The sequence below is a fragment of the Cornus florida genome, unplaced genomic scaffold, assembly GCF_030987335.1.
Source record: "Cornus florida cultivar Cherokee Brave unplaced genomic scaffold, ASM3098733v1 CherokeeBrave_3.0.0_Hap2_Chr04, whole genome shotgun sequence".
Taxonomy (NCBI): domain Eukaryota; kingdom Viridiplantae; phylum Streptophyta; class Magnoliopsida; order Cornales; family Cornaceae; genus Cornus; species Cornus florida.
Genome location: NW_026775574.1, coordinates 96617602 through 96629143, shown reverse-complemented (window position 1 = coordinate 96629143; position 11542 = coordinate 96617602). Strand labels below are relative to the sequence as shown.

General features: G+C 36.3%; 1 long non-coding RNA gene across 1 annotated transcript; it reads right to left on the bottom strand.

Annotated features, from left to right (window-relative positions):
- Positions 1-7250: 7250 nt before the first annotated feature.
- Positions 7251-10810, bottom strand: LOC132304078 (uncharacterized). Its single transcript, XR_009481501.1, has 3 exons — positions 10690-10810; positions 9676-10135; positions 7251-9578 (listed from the first exon to the last, which is right to left on the bottom strand). It is a non-coding gene; the product is annotated as an uncharacterized LOC132304078 (long non-coding RNA).
- Positions 10811-11542: the final 732 nt, after the last annotated feature.

The following is an 11542-nucleotide window of genomic DNA, read 5'->3' as shown; positions in this document are numbered from 1 at the left end:
GATCGCAGCCCTAATCGAGTCTGTATCCCGTCTGTAAACATGCTTCATAGGCGACCAGTGACGAGGTTCAAAAGTCAGGGGAGATACTGAAAGCCTATGAATTATGTTCTGGGCACACCATCGACTTAGACAAGTCAGCCATAATTTTCAGCAAAAATACAGAGGCTGATAAGAGAGCTTGTTTGAGATCTTTGCTGGGAAATCAGAATGAAGAAATGAATGAAAAATATCTTGGCTTACCTGCTGTCATGGGGGTTCAGAGAAGGAAATTTTTAGCTTTACTGAGCAGAAAATGCAAAACAGAATTAAGGGGTGAAAAGGCAAGCTCTTTCAACACGGGAAGGGAAGTTCTTATCAAGAGTATTTTACAGGCATTCCCAGCATACTCAATAGCATGTTTTAAACACCCTAGCAATTTTTGCAAATTAGTCAGATAAAACAGATCTTTTTTTACTGGTGGAGTGGCAGCTCGGATCAAAATAAGACTTCATTGAATTATTTGGAAACTCTTATTAGAAGTGAAATTCAAAGGGGGGCTGGGGTTCAGAGACTTGTAGCATTTCAATTTTGCTTTAACTGCAAAGCAAGGGTGGAGGTTGCAAGATGAGCGAAATGGTCTGTTTTGTCAAATTTTCAAGGGGAAATACTTCCCTCATTGTTCATTTTTGGAGGCCAAGAAAGGCTTTAACCCTTCCTGGGCCTGGAAAAGTTTTTTAGAGGCAGTGAAGTGTTGAACAAAGGCTTAGTATGGAGAATTGTTGATGGAAGGAATGCTAGATGTTGGGAAGACATATGGATCCCAGATAAATATAACTCAAGTTTAGGGCCTGACATCACTAGTATCTACCAAGTTTGTGATTTGACGGTGTTCCAGAATATGTGGAAAGGATTGTTCAGATTCTTCTCAATTTCACCCATGCAGAAGACGAGCAATTCTGGCTTTTCACAAAAGACGGCTCTTTTCCAGTAAAATAAGCATGCCAGGTTTCTATGGCGATTGAGGAAGACAAGTCTAATGTGAGAAGGAACTCACAAGAAGAATGGAGTTATTAGAGAGCTGGGATGCTCAATCGAGTGGTCTATGGAGTTTGAAAATAAAACCCAAATTTAAATTTTCACATGGAGATGTTTGCATGATAGGACGGTGGTTATGGAGAATTTGTACAAGAGGGAGTTAGTGGATAATATTATTTGCAAGATATGTGGTCTAGAACCAGAGTCCTTAACACTGGTTTTGTCTTTGCCCCATATCTGTTTTGGTGGAAATTTCCTCTCTAGGGTGGATTGTACCAAGGTTGACAAAAATCAGGATCCTATGTAGGATCGATGGGGAATACTTGCTAGTAAATAAACAACTCAAACTAACTTTCTAAATAAAGTTATCTCCAAAATAAATAAAGATTATGCCCAAAACACACAATAACGTATAGAAATACCACTCCAAACACAATTAACATATTCCTGGGATAAGGTCAGACAAATACCTAAGAGAATGTACCACAAGAGGTACAGCTTTCACACTAACTATGCAATTTACAAACTAAGTATACACTAAGCTTCGAAAGGTAAAATAACAACAGGATACAAATTAAGCACACATTGAGTTTTCTGGGACAGCTTTACCGTCAGAGGATTGAGGGTGTGGGGTCTGATGAGTCATGAGTGGGCTTGAATTCCTTCTTCAAAGGGGAGATTCGGGGTGCGCTCTTTCTACTCGAGTTTGGTGAGTATTCAGGTCTTCCTTTTCCATGGAGGGGCCGAGTGAAGCACAAATGTCAGCGTGAAAGTGGCTTTTTTTGCTTGGACGGTGGTTTTAGGATTTGATTTCTACTTGAGTTTGTGCTTAAATATTTTTAAACTTTAGAGTCAGTCAGACTGATTTCTTCAGTGTCACGACACTTGTGTTTCATGAATCAAATCAGTAGACTGCCAGTATTCATCAGTCAAATGTTGTAGTCGAATCAGTTGAATGCTTTAAAGCATGAGTCGACTGGTTGCGTTAAATTTCAAAATCTAATGGCTAGTTCAGCAGTTCCAGCATGACCCAAATGTGCCTAACGGCTATATTCTTTCAAGGGACTATAAATACCACTTGTAATCGTCGTTTACAAGTGTGAGAGAAGTGGATAAGTTAGTCCAAAGGTGTATTGTGCATATCAAGTGTATCAATCATATAATACAACTAAAGAAAAGGATTTCTACCTTTGTTCTTCATCTTCACTTCATTCATAGGTAGAAGCTACCATGGAGCTTAAGTTGTTTATCTTTTTTAGGGTAGCAGGCACGCTATCAACCATATCACTCTTATCCATCATGGTGGTTTTCCTTTACAAATCCTAGAGAAAAGCTTTCACTTGAGTATTCATTTGTAACTCCAGGATTTTTTCTTTTCTTTGTTTTTTTTTTTTATAAGTAAAATTGTATTAGAAAGAGTTCAAAAAGGGAACGCATCCCGAAAGCTACACAAAGGGCAAAAAACCAAGACGAACCCCAAGGACCCAAAGAACCCAAAAAATCAACTAATTCCCCTATAGATTTACAATATCTCCCCAAAACCCAGCAAAAGAGAGCTAACAATAAGAGATTTTAAAGCCCCAGTAGAAGATTCCTCTCCATCAAAGGATCTTCTATTTCGCTCCTTCCATAAACACCACCAAATGCATAAGGGCGACACCCTCTGAAAATCAGGAGTGTGGGATCCCACAAGACACCCTCTCCAAGCATCAATCAAGCTTCTCGAAGATTAGGCATGCTCCAAACAAATCAAAAAGAAGACTCCAACAATCGTGAGCCACGGAACAATGCAAAAGGAGATGGTCAACTGACTCTCCAACCACTTGTACTTTGACTTTTATATCTTAGTGTTAAAGTCCAATACAATGTGCATTTGGCAAGGGAAGCTCCGAAGAGCATTTTAGGATTACTTCTCAGCCCGTAAAGGAAGAGGCTTAGATTCTGGTTGATAAAATCATAAAACTGAATATTAAGTACTGAGAATTTTAAGAACTGAATTTTAAGTGTAAAAGTTTTTATGTGGTAATTAAAAAAATAAATACTTTTTGATATCTTTTTGAACTTTCAGCCTTCAGCATTCAGCATTCAGATAAGTGATGTCCCTATCACTTAAAATATTACTCTATTTTGAATGGTGCTTATCGTTTTCAGTGATTTATCAAATGCACTTAATTGGATAAGCACTTAATCCGTTGAGAATTAAGTACTGAATTGAGTTACAGCACCTTACTCTCAGCCTTAATGTGAGAGAAGGTCCACCCTTCAGCTGAAGAAGAGGGAGCATTACTTTCAGCCTTGATGTGAAAGAAGGTGCACCCTTAGCCTGTAAACAAAGAAGGCTTGCTTTCAGCCTTGATGCGAAAGAAAGGGGTTTACTCTCAATCAAACAAGGTAGACCCCCATAGTCAATTCGAGAGAATCCTCAAGACGCACTCTTAGGGCAAAGACGTAGGAGGCAGTGCCAAAACTCGTTATATTTTTATATTAGATTTTCTTAACCCTTTACACTGTATCATTGCATTCATGTATGTTGCCATTTATACTTTATCTAAGTATGTTTACTTTTAAGGTAACTTTCATGTCTTTATATATATTTTACTTAATTGTGTAAATATAATTTTTATCTTACTAATTTACGTATATGTGTCTGTGCGTGTATTATATGTTAGTTAAATCAAGACTTATTTGTTGAATTGTATTTAGCTTATATGTAACTAGTTCTTTGTTTTTGTTAGTCTCCTTAAGTAGTTTTTCTTTAGGTTAATCAAAACTTAGAATAATCTTCGACTAGATTAACCAATCAACTAGAATCACAATTCTAGGAACAAAACTTAGGTGATAAGAATAAATGTTTAATATTGTGCTTGTTCTATGCATATCAAACAACCATTAGGAACAGCTAACCAAGCTGTTTTCTTTATAGTTGACATTATGTTTGTTGAATTATATTTAGCTTATATGTAACTTAGTTCTTTGTGTTTGTTAGTCTCCTTAATGTAGTTTTTCTTTAGGTCAATCAAAATTTAGAATAATCTTCGACTAGATTAATCAACCAATCAACTAGAATAACAATTCTAGGAGCAGAACTTAGGTGACATCCAAACTCATAAACTGACCTCACCGCAATCCTTAGTTGAACATTTCATCAAATAACAAAAGAAACAATTTTCTTAGCATATCAATTTTAGGATACCACATTAGGAACATCCAAGCTTTAGATAGTTCCGCACTCTTCCAAGTCATTAAAAAGAAATCCAAATTAGATGATCTTCCAAGCTTAAGTTCTTCCAACAAAATCCCAAATCCAAAGCTAGCAACCAAAACACCACCCCTCTTACCCCCCTTCTTCTTTCCCTGGGTTGATCACTTGGGCCAAGAGGACAAATTATAGTGAACCGTTGTTACATGTGCAGGAGGAATGAGGAGATGGTGGATCATGTCCTTCTACTTTGTCCCATGGCTCGTGACTGTTGGGATATGATCCTTGGCCTCTTCAGGGCATAGTGGATTATGCCTCTTTTTGCGAGGAGTCCCTTTTAGGCTTGGAGAGGTTGCTAAACGGCCCGTAACTGGAGCTCATGTTCAAGATGCTTGGAGAGTTGTGCCTTTGTGTTTCTAGTGGTCTATGGGGAAGAAAGTAAAAGAACATCCTTAGAGGGAAAGGAAACTCCTATTAGTATAAAGTTCTCTATCCTTCACAATTGGTTTTTTTTTTTTTTTGGTTTGCTTTTAGGGCAGAAATTGTAAATCTTTAGGAGAGTTAGTGGAGTTCGTGGATACTTTGAGAAGTTAAGGGCGGTCCTTGTGTAACCGTTGGGATGCACTCCTTGTCTACCATACCTTACTTTTCGAAAGAGAAGGAGATGTTAGGATAATTAAATTAGGGTACACTTGTAATTAGTTTATCCTAAAACAGTATTTTAGTCTTTTCATTATTTTTGTATATACATACATATATATATATATATATATATATATATATATATATAAACAGAAATTGTCATTAAATACGCTCAAAAAGGGGAGCGATCTATATATAAGGTATTGTAACGAGGTGATATTGGTGATTCTCTCTTGCACAAAATTAATTTCTTTATTTTGTGAAAGGTTGTCACACAAAATTTCAACATACACTATCGATCTACTTCTCCTCAAACCCTAATCTCAACGAGAGAAGAAAGAGAAGTGGAGAAGTGATGTTTTGAAACACCTTTGGGTAAAGAAGAGCTTGATTTTGAAAAGAAATATACAAAGTGAATCAGAGCTGCTGGAGGTAAGGTAACGATCGCATGCCCTGTCGTCTTTGACACTTGGCCAAAAGAGGGAGGCAAAACAGAAGCTTCAAGATAGGGCTTTCTTGTTTTGTTTATCTTTTCTTTTTTCTTTTTTCTTTTTTCTTTTGGTTATCGATATTTTTAGTTTATATTGGCCTGAAAGCCTGTTGGGCTTTCTATTTAAACGTGGTTAATGGCGCAATAGACTTCAAAATCTAACAAAAACAGCCCATACGCTAGGATCACTGGGAATTGTATGATGCTACAATCCCACCTGCAATCCCAACGATTCTATCCCGATCCTACCGAAGAACGAGTTTTGATGCGATCTGGCTCGATTAGGTGATCAAGGATCGTGCGATCCTACCCGGATTGCGATTTTGACAACCATTGATTGTATTGGGTGAATCATGGACAATAGGAATCATGGTGGAGTAATCAGTTGAAAGCTTGGAAGAATGCTCCATGTGCAGAAATTTTGAATGGCTTGGTTGCATGTATATGCTGACAGTTGTGGAAAGGACGAAATGGTTGGGTTTTTTGAGGATAAACTGTGCACAAAAGTTGACATTATGAACTTGGCTTCATCTCAACAATTCGAGTATTGTGAACTACTGGAGCAATCAGTTATTGCAGGGGCGGACACGTGTTTGCGGACTGGAGGTAATCAAAGTAGAGAAGATCAATGGTGTGTGCCTCAGGATGGTTGGGCAAAGACTAATTCAGATGCCTCTTATTCCAGTTGTAAAGTTAGTGGGGTTGTGGTTGCTAGTGATTGTAAATATATAATTTTAAAAGCAACTATTTTCTATTTTCCTGCTGTTTCAGATGCATCCTTAGATGCATCCTTGGCTGAAGCTCTAGTTTTAAGGAAAGCTACTCAACAAGCTGCGTAAAATGTCGTGAAAGCCGTGTGTTAAGCAAGATAAAATAAAAAAAAATAAAAAATAAAAAATAAAAATTGTATTTGACTTTCCTGATGAAAAGGCAATGTAATTTGTAGTCTGGTTTCATACTTATTATAATGATATCCCTTATTCTTGCTTCTGAAAAAGGAAAAGAAAAAAGGCTATTTGATATCCAATACACCAGAAATAGGGTTTCCCTAGATCAGGCTATTTGAAGATCATAAAAAAGGCTACAAACGAAATGATCAGAGCTGAGAATTGGGCTAGGGCGCTTGAACATGGCTCAAGATCATATCAAGCCTAGAGCTTCATGTTCAAGCTCAGGCTCAGCAGTTGTTCACCTATTTGTCACATTTCTATTGTTGGATTTCAAATTTTGAAAAAATGAATGGATGTTAATTAAGAAACAAGCAAGTCAGATGTTTAGAAAATGACATTAATTCCAAAAGGTTTGTTTGAATTTGGTTCAAATTGAAGAGGAAGTTATATCATCTTAAAGAATAGAGGTAATTTTGGGTTTGAGAAGTCATTTTGCTAGGTACCCACCAGCCCTAAATAGGGGTGCACACGGTCCGGTTGGGTATGATTCTTGACGGAACCGGAACCGATCTCAACGGTTCCTTATAAATGGAACCGAAACCGGAACCGTTGAGATCTCGATCTGGCATTCATGATTCGGTTCCAAGAAATTGTTGACTGTCTGAGTCTTCCTTGACTGCTACAATCGAAACCTAAATTTCCTCAGGAGCTTCTCAAATCTCCGGCCACCCCTCTTCCTTCCAAGGCTTGATATGAAAGGTCATTCCGGTAGGCAAAAAAAAAATATTTGTTTTGCTGAAATAAAATGTAGATTATAGTGATTACCTCAAAAATTTCACCAAATAGGATTTAGTTTGCAAAACAAGAATTACAATCTTACAGACCTTTGATTAATTGATTTAGAAAAGAAAAAAAAATTAAAACAAAACCCATACATACAAGTTAGCAGTTGCACAGAGAGAGGGGGGCAACCTTGAGAGTTGAGAGACAGCCCCCGCGCCCGGGGGGGGGGGGGGGGGGAAGCTTGAGAGTTGAGCGACAGCGGCTGAAGCTTGCAAACGGCGAACGGCAAACCCAAACTGGAACAGCGGGCGATTGAAACTGAAAGATATGGGTTTTGATTTTTTGAACAATCTAAAATGATATGCCAATATAGGTTTTGAACTTTTGATTCTTGCAGACAGATAGATAAACTGAAATATATGGGTTTTGAACTTCTGATTCTTGTAGATTTTGTAGTTTGCAGTTGGAGAGAGAGAGAGGGCAAGTTCAGAGTCAAGAACGAGAATAGAGATGGAGGCAATTGGGGAGGCTGAAATGATTTGCCCTAAAAATATTTTGTTTTTTGGATTAGAGTTACTAATAATATAATCAAATATATATAATATATATTACGGTTCGGTTCCAGAATCGAAACCGTGAGAACAGAACCGGAACCCCGGTTCGGTTCGGTTCCACAGTTCCTTTGTGCACCCCTAGCCCTAAAGCAGAGATTCTTTTTTTTTTTTTAAACACAATTTTTTAAAAACTGCCAGACGAACGAATTTCACACAAGTTCTCTGAAAACATAATAAAGCTTCTAGAAAAGTGAATCAAGCAGACCTTTAATCACCTCACGTGTACTCAACCTTATACTTTTTACAACAAAATTCTTCAATGTAAAAAGAACATGCTTTAAATATATTGATCAATTGAGATGCTTTGGTACACAAAAAATATACTAGTTTATTTTCTCAACATTAATAGCTTTATTCCACACATTTTGCTTATATTTTACATATGATTCATGGCTAAAAACAAAAGCACATATCCCTGTTACCCAACAGAAAGAAAATTTTAATTCTTTAAACACCAAACAACAATGCAACATGATCCACAGTACTGGTTACCTGATTACCAGCACTGGTGGGGTTCATGGGGTTGATAGGGAGCTCGCCAGCATCCATGATATGCTTTTCAAATTTGAGTAATGCCTGCAAATTTAAAAATCAGACACTGCACTAGAAGGAAAGTGAGGCTCCATACAGTAACAACAGTTTTGGCGAGTGAGGTTTATAAACATCACTTTACAATTCTGTCATTCTAAATTTCTAACCCACTAAAAGCATGGTGAAATACTAAACCTAATCTCCAAATTCTAAAACAAACACGATCTAAGACTAAATTATGAATCAGAAACTTGAAACACTTCATATAATTGGTAATTATCAAATTTTCAATTTCTCATTTCTCCTCTTATGTTACTAATATGATGTCTTAAATTAATTCACGTAATCTTTTCATAAAAACATCGGAAAATCCTTGAGAGAGCAGTGCAGATCCTGCACAAGTTAAAGCATTGTTAGAAAACAGTAACCCTAATTAAAAAATAATTTATCACTTTGAAACAAGTGAGAACGGTAAGGTTGTTGGAAGTTGAATACATTTTCACTTCTTTTGAAGTATCACTATTTTGAATATTTTAATTTTCCCCTTCTAAAGGAAGGGTGTACCAAGTAACAGCCTCTTTGATACAATAATAGGAATACATATATTGGTCAAGCAAGCTTTTGTTACATGTTATCCTAGTGTGTTTCAGTAACATAGCAAAACTAACAGTCTGCATAGGTAATAATAAGGCATTCGGCATATGAACTCAAACAAATAAATTCATACTCCATTTTTCTTAGTTCATGCAAACTAATCATTAAACTAGAACCATATAGCATGAAGTTACTCTTTACTTTGGGGGTTTAAATAATTCTCCAACTAGCCACCACCGCTTGCGTGACGTTACCAACAAACGAGCAAAAGCAGTAAGCAACCCATAGCACTTCATATATCAAAAACTTTCTAATTCCAAAACCCTAAAACATGTTCTGAAATCTGAAGCTAAATGCTTTCGTGAAATCAACACATAGAAGGACCCAAGGACATATATTTAAAAACAAGTTTACTAAAGATTATCGAACATTCATTTGATATCCAATAGACCAGAAATTAGGTTTCCCTGGATCAGGCTATTTAAAGATCATAAAAAAGGCTACAAACGAAATGAGCATAGTCGAGCTGAGAATTGGGCTAAGGTGCTTGAACTTGGCTCAAGATCATATCAAGCCTAGAGCTTCACGTTCAAGCTCGGGCTCAGCAGTTGTTCACCTATTTGTCACATTTCTATTGTTGGATTTCAAATTTCGAAAAAAAAGAAGAATGGATGTTAATTAAGAAACAAGCAAGTCAGATGTTCAGAAAATGACATTAATTGTATAAATTATGCAAGTATAATCAACTTTCAAATCTTAAAAGTACAAGACCCTGGCAAACCTCATCATAGCCACCATGTCTCATGACAACTCTCCATAACCTAAGTCACATAAGCAAGACAAAATATCAGTACAAAACCGGATGTATTATTCTTGAATAATCTACAAAGTTCAATGTTAGTGTGTACTAAAACTCACTTGAGGCAATTTAGTGGCTCTCCATTGAACATTGGCACTTCAAATTCCAAAGACCTCTCGTTGTGGAAAGTTTGCAGCTCCTCCAAGAATGTTGCTTGTTCCTCCTCCGTTCCTGATTCATTGACATTTGGCACCAATAGAGAGGTCTTCGGAATTTGAAGTGCCAATGTTCAATGTTAGTGTATACTAAAACACACTTGAGGCAATTTAGTGGCTCTCCATTGAACATTGGCACTTCAAATTCCAAAGACCTCTCGTTGTGGAAAGTTTGCAGCTCCTCCAAGAATGCTGCTTGTTCCTCCTCCGTTCCTGATTCATTGACATTTGGCACCAATAGAAATGATTTGCTTGAACTCCGCAATTCGTCCTCCTTTTCATTCTGTGCTTGCCTCCCTGTCACGGAAACTCCCGTCGCCTTATTGGTCCCTTCATTCTCCTTTGTTTCTTGGATATCCGCCATCTTAGAACATTAAACAATAACCAAATTAATTAGGCCTTCAAAATCAGTGGATTTTGCTTTATGTCCTCAAATTGAGATAGTAACTCATTTTTAACTGCTCTCATTCTGAATGCATGAACTCTAATTAATTAATTATGACGTCAACAACAAACAAAATTTTGAAAGCATGAAAACCATAATTTGTAAATTAGGGTTTAGCGCATTTTGAAACATATAACTAAATTGGTCTTTTGGATGCATGAAATCTCTAATTTGTAAAAGAAACCAAAATTTTGAAATAATTCTCTCACATAATTTCTAAAATATGCAAAAACCCAAATTCATACATGACGCTAATTATAAATGCATGAGAAACCCTGATTTCTCTAAATATTCAAAACCCTCAACTCGAATAACTGAAAAGCCCTAATATCTACATGACAATAAACCCTAATCTTAAATAACTGAATGCCCTAATTTCTACCTGACAATAAACCTTTGAATACATGAGAACCCTAATTTCTACAGGACAACGAATTAGTATATAGTATATGCATGAAGCCTTGAAGACATACCTGCTTCTCGACCAACTCAAACGCAAAACTTAGAGATCAAAAACCCTTCGATGAAAACTTCGATCACAAAACCTTGAGCGGCAAAATGAAACGTCACTGCATTCTTCTCACCCTCTCTACTTGTTTGTCCTCTCTCTCTGTGTATAAAAACGGGACCCACAGTGCTACAGCATCCAAGGGCAATTTTTCACTTTTTGTATACATGATATTTTAAAATAATAAACAAGTATAAGGTATAAACCGTATTATTATCATTTCACATTTATTTTGTTTGGAGTCTTATTGGGACTGGGCGTATGCCGCGTATCATACGCTACAAAACAATAATTGTTCTCTGAGATTTATATTTAAATTTATTTTTTGTTTCAAGAAATTTAAATATATTGTTCTGAAAACCAAACAGCCTCTTGAAACAAATAATAATTATAATTAAAAAATAAAAATAATGTATAACCAAATAATATTATAATACCAATTCACACGGAAACCACCAAAGAAGTGAGAGAGGACTTTATCGGTGAGATACGGTTTGGGGTGGACATTTGGTCCAATCTATTTCATGCAGATCCAATTGAATTGTTAAACTGATGAATCAGTAGTGGTGGATTTAATAATATAAAATCTGTAGTTCACAAATCAACTTACAAAGTGGCCAGTTAAAAATTCGAACGGATCCATAATTCGATCCGTAATATATAAATAAATAAATAAATATATATATATATATATATATATATATTATAAGAATGTATTCGTTACTGATCTTTAAAATTAATATTTGGTAATGATTATATTTGATCCCACAGTTGGGGAAGCATTTGTATTGAGGCAGGCAATGCTCAAGGTAAGGGAG